The following is an 8,398-nucleotide window of genomic DNA, read 5'->3' as shown; positions in this document are numbered from 1 at the left end:
TTTCCCTAATGACTAATGATGTTGAGCATCTTTTCATGTCCTTGTTGGTCATTTGTACAGATATCCTCAAGTTAAGTCAGTTGGTCTGCTTTTATGAAAGTTCTACATTCATACCTGTTTTCACTAACCAAAAGAAATCTGGAAAGGATTTTTGCTTTTATGTAAAAAGGCAAAAAGCAAAAATAACATTTGTCATGTTTTGCAGTGAGCCGTTATGGAGGCAGAGCACACCCTCAGCGGCAAGAGCAGCATAACCAAGTTCCTTCCCTGGGAACTACATTCAACATCTCACCATCAAGCTGCCACAGCTCTGAACCATGCCTGTGAGCACCTATGCTTTACCTCTCTTTTGTGCATCTTTTTGCAAAATGTGTCCTAAGGTATCAGAAAAGCCGAAATAGGAGAGGTTTTCTTGGGGTATTTGGACTCAAGAAATTCTCCATATAGGTGTGCCTGGCTGGCTCAGTTGGAAGAGCGTGGGACTCTTGATCTTGGGATTATGAGTTTGAGCCCCACGTTGGGCATAGAGATTACTTAAAAATAAAATCTTTTAAAAATTAAAAAAAATTTTAATTTAAATTTTTAAAAAAATAAAAAATTTTAAATAAAATCTTTTAAAAATTAAAAAAAATTTTAAATAAAAGATTTTAAGTAAAATCTTTTAAAATTTTTTAATTTAAAAAAATTTTTTTAATAAAAGATTTTATTTTTAAGTAATCTCTACACCCAACGTGGGGCTCAAACTCATAATCCCAAGATCAAGAGTCCCACGCTCTTCCAACTGAGCCAGCCAGGCATACCTATATAAAATCTTTACAAATTCTTTCTCTAAATAAATTAATGGTAATTGCTTCTTTGTTTTATGACAATTTGGCTTACAAATGATTTCATAGGAATGCTTTCCTTTCAGATAGTTTGGGAAACCTGTATATTTTCTTTGGAGAAATGTTTATTTGAATACTTTGTCCATTTTTAAATGGGTTATTTGCCTTTTTGTTACTGACTGTACAGATTTTTAATATATTCTGGATAAGTCCCTTATCATATACAATTTGCAAATATTTTCTCCCATTCTTTGGGTTGTCTTTTTAGTTTCTTGATACTAGTCTTAGAAAAAACTTTTTTTTTAAAGGCTTTATTTATTTATTTGACAGACAGAGATCACAAGTAGGCAGAGAAGCAGGTAAGGGACCAGGGTGGGGGGGCAGCAGGCTCCCTGCTGAGCAGAGAGCCCAATACGGGGCTCCATCCCAGGACCCCAGGATCATGACCTGAGCCGAAGACAGAGGCTTTAACCCACTGAGCCATCCAGGTGCCCTAAAAAGACTTTTTTTTTTTTTTTTTTAACTTTGATGATAAATTGCTTTTTAAAAAAGCCTTTAGAGATCTAGTTCCAGAATAATGTTTTCCTAACATATAATGAATTTTATAGCAGGTAGGAAAGTAATTCAGGAGTGTAATACAAGAAGAATATGAGAGCTTAACTGATAATTAAAACAAAAAATATCTTAATGGGCAGGAAACTAAATTTCACATAGTTAATACATATGAGGAAAAGCTCTGTGATATATATTTAGAATCTTTTAATATGTGCAAGTGCACATAAAGCAGATTGCAAGACATTATTTTATAAGCACAAGCCAAAGAAAACTCTGTGCTTACCCCTAAACTTACTAAGTGGACCTGAAAACAGAGGTGATTACTTAGGTTAATGGACTGATGTCTATAAATGACAAGAGGCTATATTAAAGAAGTCTTTAACTTTATATACTGAACTGTTACTAATGATATTTTAATAAAAGCTGCTCTTGAAGTTCACCTTTCTGGCTAATTTCTCTTCTCTCTTTGGAATTTTTGGTAGTTTAAAAAAAAACAAACAACCCAAACTACTGAATTCAATATGCATCTGCAACTTTTACAACAGTTCATGTGGAGCATACAAAATTAACAGCTTATAAATTCTCCTTAACTCAAAAAAGAAAATGGGCATAAAGACACTATGAACCACTGTTGTAGTCACTCCTGTTAAAATACTTATACTTTGGATTGTTCATTTCCTTCTTGTAAATACATTTTAACATCCTTTAAATAAACATGAAGATACCAAAAGCCAGAGAAGGAATAGAACAGGAATTTGAGTAAGCAGATGAGGCTTAAATAAGAAGGGAGCTCTTTCCGGTAAACTTGGAGAAAGTCTAACTTGTGTCGTCACACAGGGGAGAAAGGCCAAATGAAGGCAGAAATCTATTCCAAGTCGTCTAGTCAAAAGAGTTCAGAACTTAAGAAGAGCTGAAGCAACAGTCAAAAACAAAGTAGAAAGCAGGACCTTAACACCTTTATATGCTTTATATTAAGGAAAGAACTTTTATGTGCTTCCTGTTAAGGATTCTCAAACCTGGCCTGGATGTGCAGTGGAAGTCAATGGGGTACCTGGCAGAAAGGAAGAGAATAGTAGCTTCTGACAGAAATGAATCCTGACAAGACATTGAAGGATGGGTGTCTGGGAGAGTCTCTAAAATTCTGGAGCCATGTACATTCCCCAGAGTGTTCTCAAACTACACTGGAAAATATGGGATAAGTTGAAGAAAGCATTCTATCAGCATCTGGGGGAAAATCAATGTTACCAAGTGGTGCTAACATTTAGTAGCTCAGTCGGAATGCTTTGACTATAAATAATTACCAAACCCCACTCATACTATCAATACTACCCATACAATAAGGAAATGTATTATGTCGTTTAACAAGGGGATTCATAGGAAGGATCAGAGATAGATGCAGTTGCATGACTAAGCCAGAAAAGACCCAGGGTTCTTCCATCTCTTTATTTCAACATCTATCAGGTAAGAGCTTCACCTTATAGGTAACAGCTTCATCCTCAGGCAACAGAGAGATGGTTCAGAAATTCCTGGCATCACAACCTAGACATGCCAACATCCAGAGAAAGAAGACCACTCTTAGGAGGAGATATTTCTATGACCCTTGGCACAGTTGGTCGGCTGAAAATTTGTAATCAGTTCTTGGTAAGGCAATAGAATAAACTATGACTAGTTCAGACTAGTCATCTGGGGTGGATTAAATTTCAGGGTCAGTTATTTATATCATCTATTTACGCAGATTTTTGCTTTTGTTGGGATTTCCTTAGTTTCTCCGTAAGTTGTCTACATGTTATTGTAAGTTAAAATTTTTGTATGGTATAACTAAAGATGTATCAGTTAATCATTTGCGCATCTGTTTTGGTAAAGAGCTCTTTTTTTCCCCTCAAGCCATGAAGCCATAACTGAGGGAAATGGATATTTGCCCTGCTGGCTTGTAAACCAACATATAAAATGATGAAAAATGTCTAGGAGAGAAATAGATACACATGAACTATGGCATACACATATGAAACAGTTTAGTCACATTTAATTCAGCATGATTAAGTTCAGAATTAATGCTATAAATACATACTATTGAACTCGAGGCAGCAGAGGGTATGAGAGGGGCATTGTGACCTTCTCTTGATTCCAGAAAGACAGACAGTAAAATTATGCAGTGTCATTTGAGTTTATCTAGCATCACAATAAAGACTCAGGGACCAGGCAGTGAGGGATTATAAATAGTAGTTCATTGTCTCTGAGATTACAAATGGTGGTCTTTCAGGTGAAGAGTCACAGTGTCCCTGTCCATCAAAAGGCCTGGCTGAATCGTGCCACAGATGCAGCAGAGGAAAGCCTAAACCTTTCACTCTTAAAAGAAGTAAAGAGGTTAAAGAAGTTCAATTCCCACCAAAGATCATGATTTCCAGGCACCTAAACTCATTTGTTTGTTTGTTTTTAATTTTATTATTTTATTTCTTTACTTGACAGAGAGATCACAAGTAGGCAGAGAGGCAGGCAGAGAGAAAGGGGAAAGCAGGCTCCCTGCTGAGCAGAGAGCCCCAGGTGGGGCTCAATCTCAGGACCCTGAGATCATGACCTGAGCCAAAGGCAGAGAGGCTTAACCCACTGAGCCACCCAGGCACCCCTAAACTCATTTGTATCTTCATCCCTGGCACGCCAAAGGTGTTGACCTGTGAATTATTAAACAGTGCCTAATTCCTGAATGAAAGCACCCAAAATAATTTTTTAAGGGAATTATTTTTTACATGTGTTAAAGGGGAAAATCCCTGCATGTGCAAATTCTAAAGTGAAAGAAAAATACAGTGAATTGTAAGAACCTCCTTTTTTCCCCTTGATTAATGGATTTTGTTAGATGTATACTTGTCACAGTGGTTTTAAAACTATTCTGATCATAACCCACAGTGAGATCCACATTTTACGCAAACACACACTTTGTATTTTTAAAACTGAAACAAAAGCTCATGAAACAATAGTTAAACCTTCTAAGTGATAGTTTTTATTCATTTCATTTAAAAGTAAGTGCTGATTGACACCCAGTGAGTTGATTTGATGACCTACTAATGCGCTTTGAAAAACATTGTCCTAAGCCAAATGGGTGAAGAATGTTCTGAGGTCCTTATACAAATTATACCTCTGCACCTCTTTAACAGGTGGTGGAGGGAAGGAGACTATCCCATAGATAATGGTAAGAAGTGTCTGGGCTGCTTAACCCCCAACTGTGATGTCTGAGTTTTACCTTCCCTTTGGGAGGTCACAATGCTGCCACCACCTACCCGGCCTCAAGGGGATATACTCTTCACTTTTAGCCTCTGGTCTAAAGGGGGCAGAGCTCTCAACTCCCTGTGGCCTAGATAAATCAGATTGAAACATTCAAATGACATTTCACCAATGGCTGAGGGTATAACAAGAGGGAAATGAACAAAAAGAGTAATAGGAACCTAGATAATCTTCTATTAAGATAAGGCTCATTTATTTTCAGCTTTAGTGTCTAGGTCATCAGTCTCTAGGGTGCAGAGGTCGTCTTTTTCTTTTCCTTCTAGGAGGGCCTTGAAATGAATTCTTAAGAAAACAACAGAGTGGCTCCCAGCCAAGTACCTGTAGTTCCTCCTCCTGACCATCTAGTTTCTGCTTTCCTGTTTCAGTTCCTACCTCTGCTCTAATACTCAGCCCGGTAAAAGTCCAAATCTTTGGTTGAGGTCTTCACCCCCATGTCAGGAGCGTGATCTTACTCGGAGGGTTTATCCTTCTCAGACTTTAAGGCAAAAGCTTTACATTCTTAGGAGAGATGTATATAAACTCTTTTTTGTGAGTCCCCAAAGGACTGATGGAAAAAAAGAAGTCTGAACATCTAGAAAGTGAATTTACCCTGGTCCTTCTGAAATACAATAAACTCAGATGGAAAAGACATAATTAGAATAGCAAAAACACCATGCTTCTCAATTTTAGAATCCCTTCCTTTCTTCCTTCTTAAGAGCACAGACTTCAGAGTCAAGTGTGAAGTCCAATTCTCCTTACCCTAAAGGGCAAGTTTCTTATTCTCTCTGAACCCCAGTTCCCTCACCCATAAGATGGGACAAAAGTAGTACTCACTTCCCAGGCTTATAAAAAAGAGTGAAATGAGCTAACCCACAAATATGTATAATTCACTTAGCAAATAATCAGTAAATAATGGCTGTTGCTTATCTTAGGCTCGTTGGAGACAGACTAAGAAAGCAAACATTGTCAACTCGTTGCTTAACAATAAAATCATTACAGACTGCCTATTTCCTGGTCTGATGTTTTCCTTGGGGAGGCTCTAGATTTGCCTATACCTAGAAGGATACTGCTCTGGTCTGCTAACTGCTGCTACTACAGAAATTGGATCGCTGGTGCAGTAGATACAAAAGAAGACCAAAGGGCAAATACAGGCATTCATATATTTCTTTCTATTCCCACCACACCCACCTTAAAGTCTCAAAAGTCTCCGACCATTACAAGAAGTCCATGCCTGTAGTCCATCACCCACCAACCAACCTTGTAGTGCCAGATGGATTTCCTAAAGTACAGTTCTGATTATGTCACTTTGTTGCTCAATAAATTTACTTGGCTTCCTACACCTGATCAAAGGAACTCTGAACTGTATATTTTGGTACCTGGTGTACCATATGAAGTAAAAGGCTCTAACTTGCTTTTTTTTTTTTTTAACATCTAGAAACCCATTTTGATTGTTGAAGTCAGTTTGCTTCTTTGTATTTGACATTTGTCTTAAACTGGATGGTAGGTATATGAGTTTTGTCTTTTTATAATTATTATTGTGGGACGTATTTACTCTACCCACCCTTGCTCTCCCTGCCCTGGGGAACCACTAATCTGTTTTCTGTCTTTAAAGATTTGGAAGTGCTGGTTATTTCAATAAATGGAATCATGTAATATATGTCTGAATTCCTTCACTTAGAATAATGTTTGTAATGTTCATGAATGCTGTAGCATGCACCACTCTTTTTTATGGCTGAATAATATTCTACTGTATGGATCTACCACCTTTTGTTTATCTACTTATTTGTTGAAACACTATTTGGGTTCTTTCCACCTTTTGGCTATTGTGAATAGTGGCACTATGAATACTTGGGAGCAATCTTTTGTTTGAACACCTTTTTTAAATTCTTTAAATGACATACCCAGGAATGGAATTGCCAGGTCATAGGGAAATCTATATCTAACATTTTGGGAAATTGCCAGTATGTCTTGCAAAGTTTGTTTCCTGTGATTTAGAGTCTTTTATGGTTTGTCTCCCTCTCTAATTTAGTCTTATTTTTTCCCTGCCTTCCTCTATGATCCTGTTTTGTTTCTTAAATTCCACATATGAGAAAGATCAAATGATAATTGTATTTCTCTGATTGACTTATTTCACTGAGCATAATACCTTTTAATTCTATCCACATTGTTCCAAATGGCAAATTTCTCTTTCTTTCTTTCATTGCTAAGCGGTATTACATTGTATATATATACCACATCTTCTTTTTTTTTTTAAGATTTTATTTATTTATTTGACAGACAGAGATTACAAGTAGGCAGAGAGGCAGGCAGAGAGAGAAGGGGAAGCAGGCTCCCCGCTGAGCAGAGACCCCCGATGTGGGGCTCGATCCCAGGACCCTGAGATCATGACCCGAGCCGAAGGCAGAGTTCTTAACCCACTGAGCCACCCAGGCTCCCCAATATACCACATCTTCTTTATCCATTCATCTGTCGATGGACTTCTGGGCTCTTTCCATAGTTTGACCTCTGTGGACATTGCTGCTGTAAACACTGGGATGCAGATGCCCATTCATATCACTACATTTGTATCTTTGGGGTAAATACCCGAAAGTATTTTGGGGTATTTGTATCTTTGGAGTAATTGCTGGGTCATAGGGTAGCTCTGTTTTCAACTTTTTGAGGAACCTCCACACTGTTTTCTAGAGTGGCTGCACCAGCTTGCATTCCCACCAACAGTGTAAGAGGGCTCACCTGTCTCCACATTCCCACCAACTTCTGTCATTTCCTGACTTGTTAAGTTTAGCCATTCTGACTGGTGTGAGGTGGGATCTCATTGTGGTTTGGATTTGTATTTCCCTGATGCCAAGTGATGTTGAGCATTTTTTCATGTGTCTGTTGGCCATTTGGATATATTCTTTGGAGAAATATCTATTCATGTCTTCTGCCCATTTTTTAAAAAGATTTTATTTATTTATTTGACAGACATAGATCACAAGTAGGCAGAGAGAGAGGAAGGGAAGCAGTCTCCCTGCTGAGCAGAGAGCCCGATGCAGGGCTCAATCCCGGCACCCTGGGATCATGACCTGAGTTGAAGGTAGAGGCTTTAACCCACTGAGCCATCCAGGCACCCCTCTTCTGCCATTTTTTTATTGGATTATTTGTTCATGGGGTGTTGAGTTTGATAAGTTCTTTACAGTTTTTGGATACTAGCTGTCAGGGATTTTTTTTTTTTTTTTAGTTGTTGTTGTTTATTTATTTATTTGAGAAGGGGGGCATCAAGAGAGAGGAGAGAATCCTCAAGCAGATTCCCCACTGAGCACAGAGCCCAATGTGAAGCTCAATCCCAGGACCCTGAGATCATGATCTGAGCAGAAATCAACAGTAGGACGCTTAACTGACTGAGCCACCCAGGAGCTCCAGGGTTTTTCAGTTTTTGATCTTGTCAAAGGACCAGCTTTTGTTTTGTTTTTATTATTTTTCTATTCTCTATTTCATTCATCTTGTCTCTAATGTGTATTACTTCATTTCATCTGCTTGCTAACTATTTAGTTTGCTCTTCCTTTGCCAGTGTCTTAAGATGGAAGGTTAAGTTACTGATTAAGATCTTTCTTCTTTAATATACACATATTCAGATATAAGTTATCTTCTAAACACTGTTTTAGCTGCATCCTATAAGTTTCATTTGTGCTTTCATTTTCATTCATCTCGGAGTATTTTCTTTCTTCCTTTCTTTCTCTTTCTTCATTCCTTCCTTTCTCTCAAGGAGGCTCCACACTCAGTTTCCT

This window comes from Mustela nivalis (assembly GCF_964662115.1).
Source record: "Mustela nivalis genome assembly, chromosome: 4".
NCBI classification, from domain to species: domain Eukaryota; kingdom Metazoa; phylum Chordata; class Mammalia; order Carnivora; family Mustelidae; genus Mustela; species Mustela nivalis.
The sequence above is the reverse complement of the archived record's forward strand: the minus strand, read 5'-3'. Positions refer to the sequence as shown.